Below are 7,876 nucleotides of genomic sequence, written 5' to 3'. Positions count from 1 at the left end.
TAAAAGAAATATTGTGACACCAAGAAACCCATAAAGACTAATACTACTGATGTATTTTCTAAATAACAATTTTATATTTGGAGAAAATTACTACTGATCACCTGTCCACCGAAGTGGACGTCATGCATCAGTGACAATATTTTGACAGGTTTTGATATCAATACTCTTGAGTATAGATCTACAATATGCAACATTTCCAGCAAATATTTTGACTGTAAATAAATTGACATATTGTAGTTCTTAACTTGAAGTCCATTGTTACCAATAAGAAGTAAAGTTTTTATACTTTACTGGCCAATGGGAGCAGTAGTGACAGTGGAGATGAGGATGATGAAGAAGCAAGAGGTCGAGGGACATGAAATAACTGGATATGCAGCACCTACAGATTACAAACCTGTACGCATTCCAAAAAAGAAAAAATAAATTCTGGCCTTAACAGATCAGGAATAGAAGACATTTCCAGTAATAAATATGGGATCATGTCATACCTCAGATACCCAAGGTCAAGAATGTATTGATCGTAAGAATCAGATCTTCACCTTGACATCATACTAAGTGTTTTTTCACTTCTTGGAGAATGTGTATCTTTTACATTTCAAGGCATCTGTAGCTTGTGTGCTAATAAATGAGGGTTCCATCCAAAAACGCTCAAGAGTACCGGTGCCATCCCATCACCGCTAAATGCAGGCCGTTGTCTAAGGCAGTGGTGTCCTAAGTTGGTCCTTGAAGGCCGGCGTCCTGCATGTTCTAGTTCTCTGCCTGGTGGTAACAACTTCCTCCTCAGCATTTCTCCTGAGATCTTCTAATGAGCCACCATTTGATCCAAGTGGGTTGAAGTAGAAAGCAGTGTTGTATAGTAACGAAGTAAAAATACTTCACTACTTTACTTAAGTATATTTTGGAGTACTTCATACTTTCCTCGAGTATGAAAATTTTTGATGACTTTCACTTTTACTTCACTATATTTCCGAACTTAATTGCGTACTTTTACTCCGATACATTTTCAATGTGTGGTTTAGTTACTCGTTATAAAAAAGCGAGAGAGAGAAACAAAGTGTTTTGACCCCACCTACTGATTAGCAAGTAGGCTACCGAACAAAGTCGGTAGCCTACTTGCCTGGGCTGGTTCATCACCACCAATAGGATACACCTGTTTCGCTTCTCCCATTAAACACAAAGCAAGTCTCGCAACCAGCAGCAGTCACATGGAGGAGGAGACGGAGACCACAACGACTGCAACTACGTTGGACACGGCTCCAGGGGAACCACCAGCTGGTGATAGGGTGACCAGACGTCCTCTTTTTCCCGGACATGTCCTACTTTTCAGACCTAAAAAGATGTCCGGGGGGAATTTAAAAATTGTCCGGGATTTTGGTCAATTGCCTCAAAACACATTACATAGCTTACAGTGCATTGTAGGGCACTGCGCACGGCGCTGCGTGTCACGTAATCCCTGAGCCGCGTCAGTGCGGGCAGCATTCCCCCCCCCTCCAAAGTTTTCTGGGTTTTTTTTCTTTTGCATAATGACCAGTTGTGTGCACCACCTATTGACTGATTTGTGAAGTAGAGTAATCGTAACAGCTCTTTTTCTTCATGTTGGCCGCATTTTCTGTACTATTTATTTTTCTCATTTTCAGCACTGACCTTACTTGAAGGGAAAACTTAAGGCTTACAAAAACTTTGTATTTTCTGTCCTGGAGGGTTTACTAAGATGCTGGTTCAGTTGTAAAGCAGGTTAAGTTAACCTTGTGCTATAGGTAAAGCACCTAATTTTCTTAACTAAATGATGCCTGCAGGTATATCTATTAGCAGGTTTAATTTTGCCTGCACTTGGTTGGGTACATTATTTTCAGTGTATTTGACAAGTTTACCAAAATATAAAAAATGTCATTCAAACTGCATTTGCTTTGTTTTACTTTTTACTTGTACTTTTCATTACATTACTTGAGTACATCCATTTTTACAGTAATTTCCATACTTAAGTACAAGAAGTTTCAGATACTTTAAGACTTTAACTCAAGTAACATTTCAGTCAGTGACTTCGACTTTTACCAAAGTCATATTTTGGAGAGGTACTTGTACTTTTACTTGACTCTGAGATTTCAGTACTTTATACAACAATGGTAGAAAGAAAACTAAGACATGCAGGACGCCGGCCCTCCATGACCGACTTTGGACACCATTGGTCTAAGACACCCCATGAGATCCGGCTGAGGTCTGGGGAACATTGGCCCTACCTCACTGCAGCCAAAACTATCAACATGCAATGATTCAGCCTGCAGACAAAATTAAATACATTTGCATCCAATGTGTTGTTTGCAACCTGGGTGCTTTGCGCCTTTTCATATGAGATAGCCTTGATTTTTAGAAGTCTGAAACTGAAGAGCCAGTACTGTTATGTTACAGAAAACAACAGAATGCTGAAGTGTCATATTCAATGTTGTTAGTTTTATAAAAATTTAAAATGTCCATAATGAAGTCATACTGCTTGAGAAGGAACCAAAATAAGACTAAAATGAGACCAAGCGGTTGAATGAGAGGGATTGAATTAAAGGATCAGGTAGTAGTGAACATTAGACTAGGAGGAGAGTTGAATACAATGTTCTATATTTATGCATTCTGTTAACTAATGTCAAACTATATTCACAATATAATTTACAGCATTTCATTAGTTGAAAAGACGTAAGCGCACGTTGTCCACCTAAGTGGACACTTGGACAAATCCTACAAAAAATTACAAATTTTTTTTCCCCACCTTATTTTTATCCCCTGAGAAAATTTATAACACTTGGGGGAAAAAATCCTGACATACAGGATCATAATTCATGCATGAAAGGGTTAGTATCTATATTACCAAGAAAATATAGATATGTTTTCTCCAGATTATTACAAGATGAGACAAGAAGTAAAAACCACAATGATAAATCTAAAACTCAAGTTAAGTTTATCTCTATAGCACAGGGGTGTCAAACTCAAATACACAGTGGGCCAAAATTTTAAATTGAACAAAGCCGCCGGCCAAGGTTGAACATTTTGTAAATAAATATTGAACAAGCAAGGCTTATATAACTTAAAGTGCAGGCGTGCATAATTGAGTTGCTAAAAATAATGATAAAACATATAAATGGCATATTAAATAAAATTTAAATAAAAATTGAATGCCTCCTTTCTGAGGTAAATGTCAAAATTTGCTTCGTACACAGGCTAATAAATTTGAAAATAAAATAACATAACAACTATGAATAAATCATTAAATAAACTATGAATAAACCATTCAGGCCTTGGAGTAACAAGAAAAGGTGCATAGAAAACTTATTTATTGCTCATTTTGCGACACACTGATCTACTCTGATGCAGCCAAGCCAGATATCTGGCATCTTTTCTTGGATGCCAGTTCATCAATGTCGGGGCTCAGAGTTTGAGCTGAGGAAACCTTCATTATCGAACAAAGATGCTCGTCAGTCAGACGCCTCCTGTGAGACGTTTTCGTCATCTTCACTGAGGAGAAAAGTTGCTCATATATGTAAACAGATACTCTGTCTCCCACCTGTCCAGAAAAGTTATATTTTCTGCCTTTCTTTTTGCCATTTTTTGGTAGGGTAACACAGTGACGGCTGTAGTTTGAGGTCGCAGTGAGGTTTGGGGGAGAGATGCGGGGATGCGGGGTGCGCCGGGGCTTTCACCGAAGGAGTGCGCAAGAAGACGGATCACCACCTTCCTAATACATCCATGTCCGCTACCATAAGTGCTACTGACACAGAGGAGGAGGCGTGTCTGCCTCTGTCCTGATTGACGCGCCAAAAAAACAGCAGAGCATTATGGGATTTGTAGTATAAGCGGTGAATGGGGCGTCACAGCGTTGCCACCGTATAATACCGGCGGGCCGGCTCTAATATTAATTTGAAATTGCTTCGCGGGCCAAATATAATTACACTGCGGGCCAAATTTGGCCCGCGGGCCAGAGTTTGACACCTATGTTATAGCATATTTCAGCAACAAGGCAGTTCAAATTGCTTAATACGATAAACACAATTAAAAAGTAACACAAAACAAACCATTTTATTAAGGTCAGAATTTGAATAGAATGTAATTAAAAGCTGTAATACAGTCCAGAATTAATCTATTTTTCTATTATTATTATTATTATTATTATTATTAAAGGTGGGTGGGTGCAGTCTCTTGTTTTATGCTAATTAACTTTCATTTGTCATTATTTTTGTACAAATCAGTTTTAAATTTGACATAATTTTTTTTGGTCAAATTTGTCAACAAAAAAAAGAAGAAATGATTGATCATGTAAAAGCAATCAATAGGATAAAACACAGAGGAGAGTTAGTACACACAATACGAGCCATAATCAAAGGCTGTTAGATGCTGCTTAGAAAAAACAAAGTTATTTTCTGCTGCTTGTTCAAAGTAAGTGTTAAGTTCTAACATGCATCGCAATAGGAGGAACAACAAGAAAATAACTGGGCTGACCTGCTCCAGACTAAGGAGCAGGAAAAACTTTGAATTCTAGAATGAACTTCATTAACCTGTTTTCATCACAACTCTGATGTCACAGGGACTAAAAACTGTACACAACAAAAAAGGGAGGGGGCTTCTGGTTGGTGGTGGTAATCAGGACCGGCCCAAGCCTGTTTGGAGCCCTAAGCAGATTTTCATTTGGGGCCCCACATACCAACATGTCAACACCAGATGCTCTGTCATTCCTAAGCCACTTTAGCTGTGTAATACGCCTACTATCGTTTACCATTAGCGTCATTCATTCATATTTAGCTGATTTGCTGAATATGAATGAGCTGGTTTGTACAACTGCATATTAAAGCCATAGTAGATAGCAAAAAAAAGGAGGAAATTTCCACCAAAAAATAAAATCTGCAATTTTGACATTCATCTCAGAAATTGTTTAGAGAAAACAAAGACTTTTTTGAGTTTGAAAAGTTGAAAATCTGCTAGAAAATTACAGAAATGTCCTTGTTTTTTCAAAATTTCTGAGTGTTTTAGCAGAAATTGACTCCTTATGCTTTTCTTTCTATTTACAACGCCCCTAATATGTTTAGGATAAAAACATTTTCAATAGTTTATTTAATTGTGTTTCGTCTAGCTGTTCAAAAACATCGATTTTACATAATGCTGCCGCTTTAATCTGTGTTTGTGACGCATGCTTCTGTAGATTCAAAGAAACGTTGGTAGCAACGACGAAAGACGATAAGGGGAAAAACATGTTTACAGAGTTTAAATATGATGGAAAAGCTGGAAGCAGTTCCACAAATCAAGAAAAACTCTCCTCGTCTCTTTAGCTTAGTAGGAATATTTTCTTATCACTCGCTTTGAAAAAGCAGCCGTGTTCCTGTTTATAACACAGCGCTCTGTCCTATAGTAACCTCTGCTTGTGACTGTTGTCAACTCATCCTGTCACATTAGCGCCTCTGGCCTTGTTTCATTTCTGAGAGGAAACACCCTCACTCTCTCTATCTCTCTCTCTCTCTCTCGTTCCTTCAGGCCTGCTCTTTGGGCTCTCTTGTTCGGCCTGTAATCGAAATATGTCCACAAAAATCAGACAAGGGGCCTTCTTTACTGAAAACAAAACGAGACGTCGAGCACGATGTGAAGAGGCAGTGCAGGAAAGCCACAGCTCCAGTGTTTGGCTTTGAAGCTGCTCCCGGTTTCCTCTCAGCGCTGCCTTCCAGCCGAGCGCAACTGGAAATACCGAGGCGATAAGCATGCAGATATGCAGCAGCAGCAGTTGCATCACAGTTTACAAGTAATTACAGGTTGAAACCTGTCTGCAACATATATATATAGTTATATATATATGTCTTAATCTGCAGGCTCGCTGGAGGGGCCTTGATGTGGTTACCGTGGCACCCACTCTGCTGTAATCCATGCTGCTGTTATCCAGCTCAGCAGGAAAACCAGTTTGCGGCTATCATGGAGAGCAGGTGACTAAAAATAAAAACAACAGCAAAAAGCTGAACGCTACTGTGTGGCTAGTTGATGTGGTAAAGGGTGAATCTTGGTGGATTAGTAAGACATCATTTTAAAGATTGTTGTTGAGATTGATAAGAAATTACATCCATCCATCCATTTTCTTCCACCCTTATCCCATCGGGGTCAGGAGGGGCGCTGGTGTCTGTCTCCACCTGTCAACAGGCGAGAGGTGGGGTCACCCTGGACAGGTCGCCAGTCGATTAGAAATTCATTTTTAAAATATTTTTATTGTACTGGATATGCATGACTGTGAAGTGGAAATAAAATGGTAGATGTCTTTTAAAATATTTAACATACAGTGTGTAAAATAAGCACTGAACACCACAGTTGTTCGTAGTACCAGCTGATATTCATTTGCACTGACAAGGGAAAGAATGGCTTTCTGATCACTGATAGGTTTCAGCTGATGTCTTTGCTTATCATGCATTTTTCCACCTTCTCTTCCTGCATGTGTTCAGCACTTTTTTTACGTGTATTGTTTTACGTTACTCAAGAACACATCACTTAATTTCTGAACTTGTATTGGTTTCTTTCTGTGCATAGATTACTTGGGTTGTCACAAACGCTTGGAGAAATTTCATGTCAGTAGCACCTGTAGAAATATGTTTACTGTGAAAAATGATGTATTCAATACTTATTTTACCGCAGTGTATAAAAACCTCCACCAGTGTTGCTCTTTGTCACCGATTCTTTTCATTATCACTACGTACAGAATTTGTAAGCAGTCAAAGTGTTGCCAGAATCTGTTTTGATGGCATCAGGATTAGGTTTCTGCTTTTTGCTTTACCTCTTTTTCTTGTAATTGGTGAAGTATATGATCTGATTTGCTGGTGTATGTGCAACCCACCACTTCTAGTGCTAATGACTCAGTCCTTACTCAGGTTAGTAAAAATCTAGTTGTGGCAACAGCTGGCATGAAGCGTTTGCGATAAACGGCAGAGTCTTCAGGGTCACTACTGAGGAAAGTTGAGCCACTTTCCTTTGTAGAAACATTTTTCATCTGACAGTTTCCAAGTGTGAGTGACATGGTAAGGTTTTATCACACTATCTGAATTGGATTTACATCCAGACTTTGGATAGGCCACTTGAAAGATCCATTTAATTTTTTTTTTACCAATTCAGACTAGCCTTGCTGGTGTGTTTTGTATCGTTGTCCTGTGATTGTGCATAAGGGCCTGTACTGGTGGTCAGACTTTCTTCTGTACGGTTCTCAGAGCAAATTTCAGGACTCCATCAATTGAGTTGTCCAGGTCTTGAAGACGCAAACCCCACTCTACCACCATGTTTGACTGTCATGATATTCTGTTTCTGAAAAGCTCTTGGTTTTGGGTCAGATGTAACATGACACACACCTTCCTAAAAGTTCCACCTCATCTCTGCAAATGTTGAAAAAAGATCTTGAGGGTCATTTTTGCCAAGTGTGTGATGGGCCCTTTTGGTCAAGCAGTGGTTTTGATCTTAGAATCTTCCCACAGAGAACTTTTTTTTTCTTTCTTGATAAATCTTCAATCCTGGTCCTAATTGACACAACTGAGATCCTTGGAGCTTTAGAAGTTGTTCTAGGTCAGTGGTTTCCAACTCCACTCCTCACGATCTACCATTTTGTTACTTGTAGACACATCCTTTCACTAACACATCTGACTCAAATGATTGAACTTCTTCAGCTCTGCAGAGGCCCAGCAACCAACCATCCATTGTTCCTCACTCCAATAATTATTCTATACAGGTTGAACAGTTTAGACCTTTTTGAAGAAGCAAAGGATCCGGACCCTTTGCTTCATCCAAAGGATCCAGACTCTTTGCTTCATCCAAAGGGTCTGGACCCTCAGCTATTCAGAAACAACTGCCTCCTGGAGCCGCAGACTCTGTTGGAGTCTTAGAT

The sequence above is a fragment of the Xiphophorus maculatus genome, chromosome 20 (assembly GCF_002775205.1).
Source record: "Xiphophorus maculatus strain JP 163 A chromosome 20, X_maculatus-5.0-male, whole genome shotgun sequence".
Taxonomy (NCBI): domain Eukaryota; kingdom Metazoa; phylum Chordata; class Actinopteri; order Cyprinodontiformes; family Poeciliidae; genus Xiphophorus; species Xiphophorus maculatus.
This window is presented reverse-complemented; position numbering follows the sequence as displayed.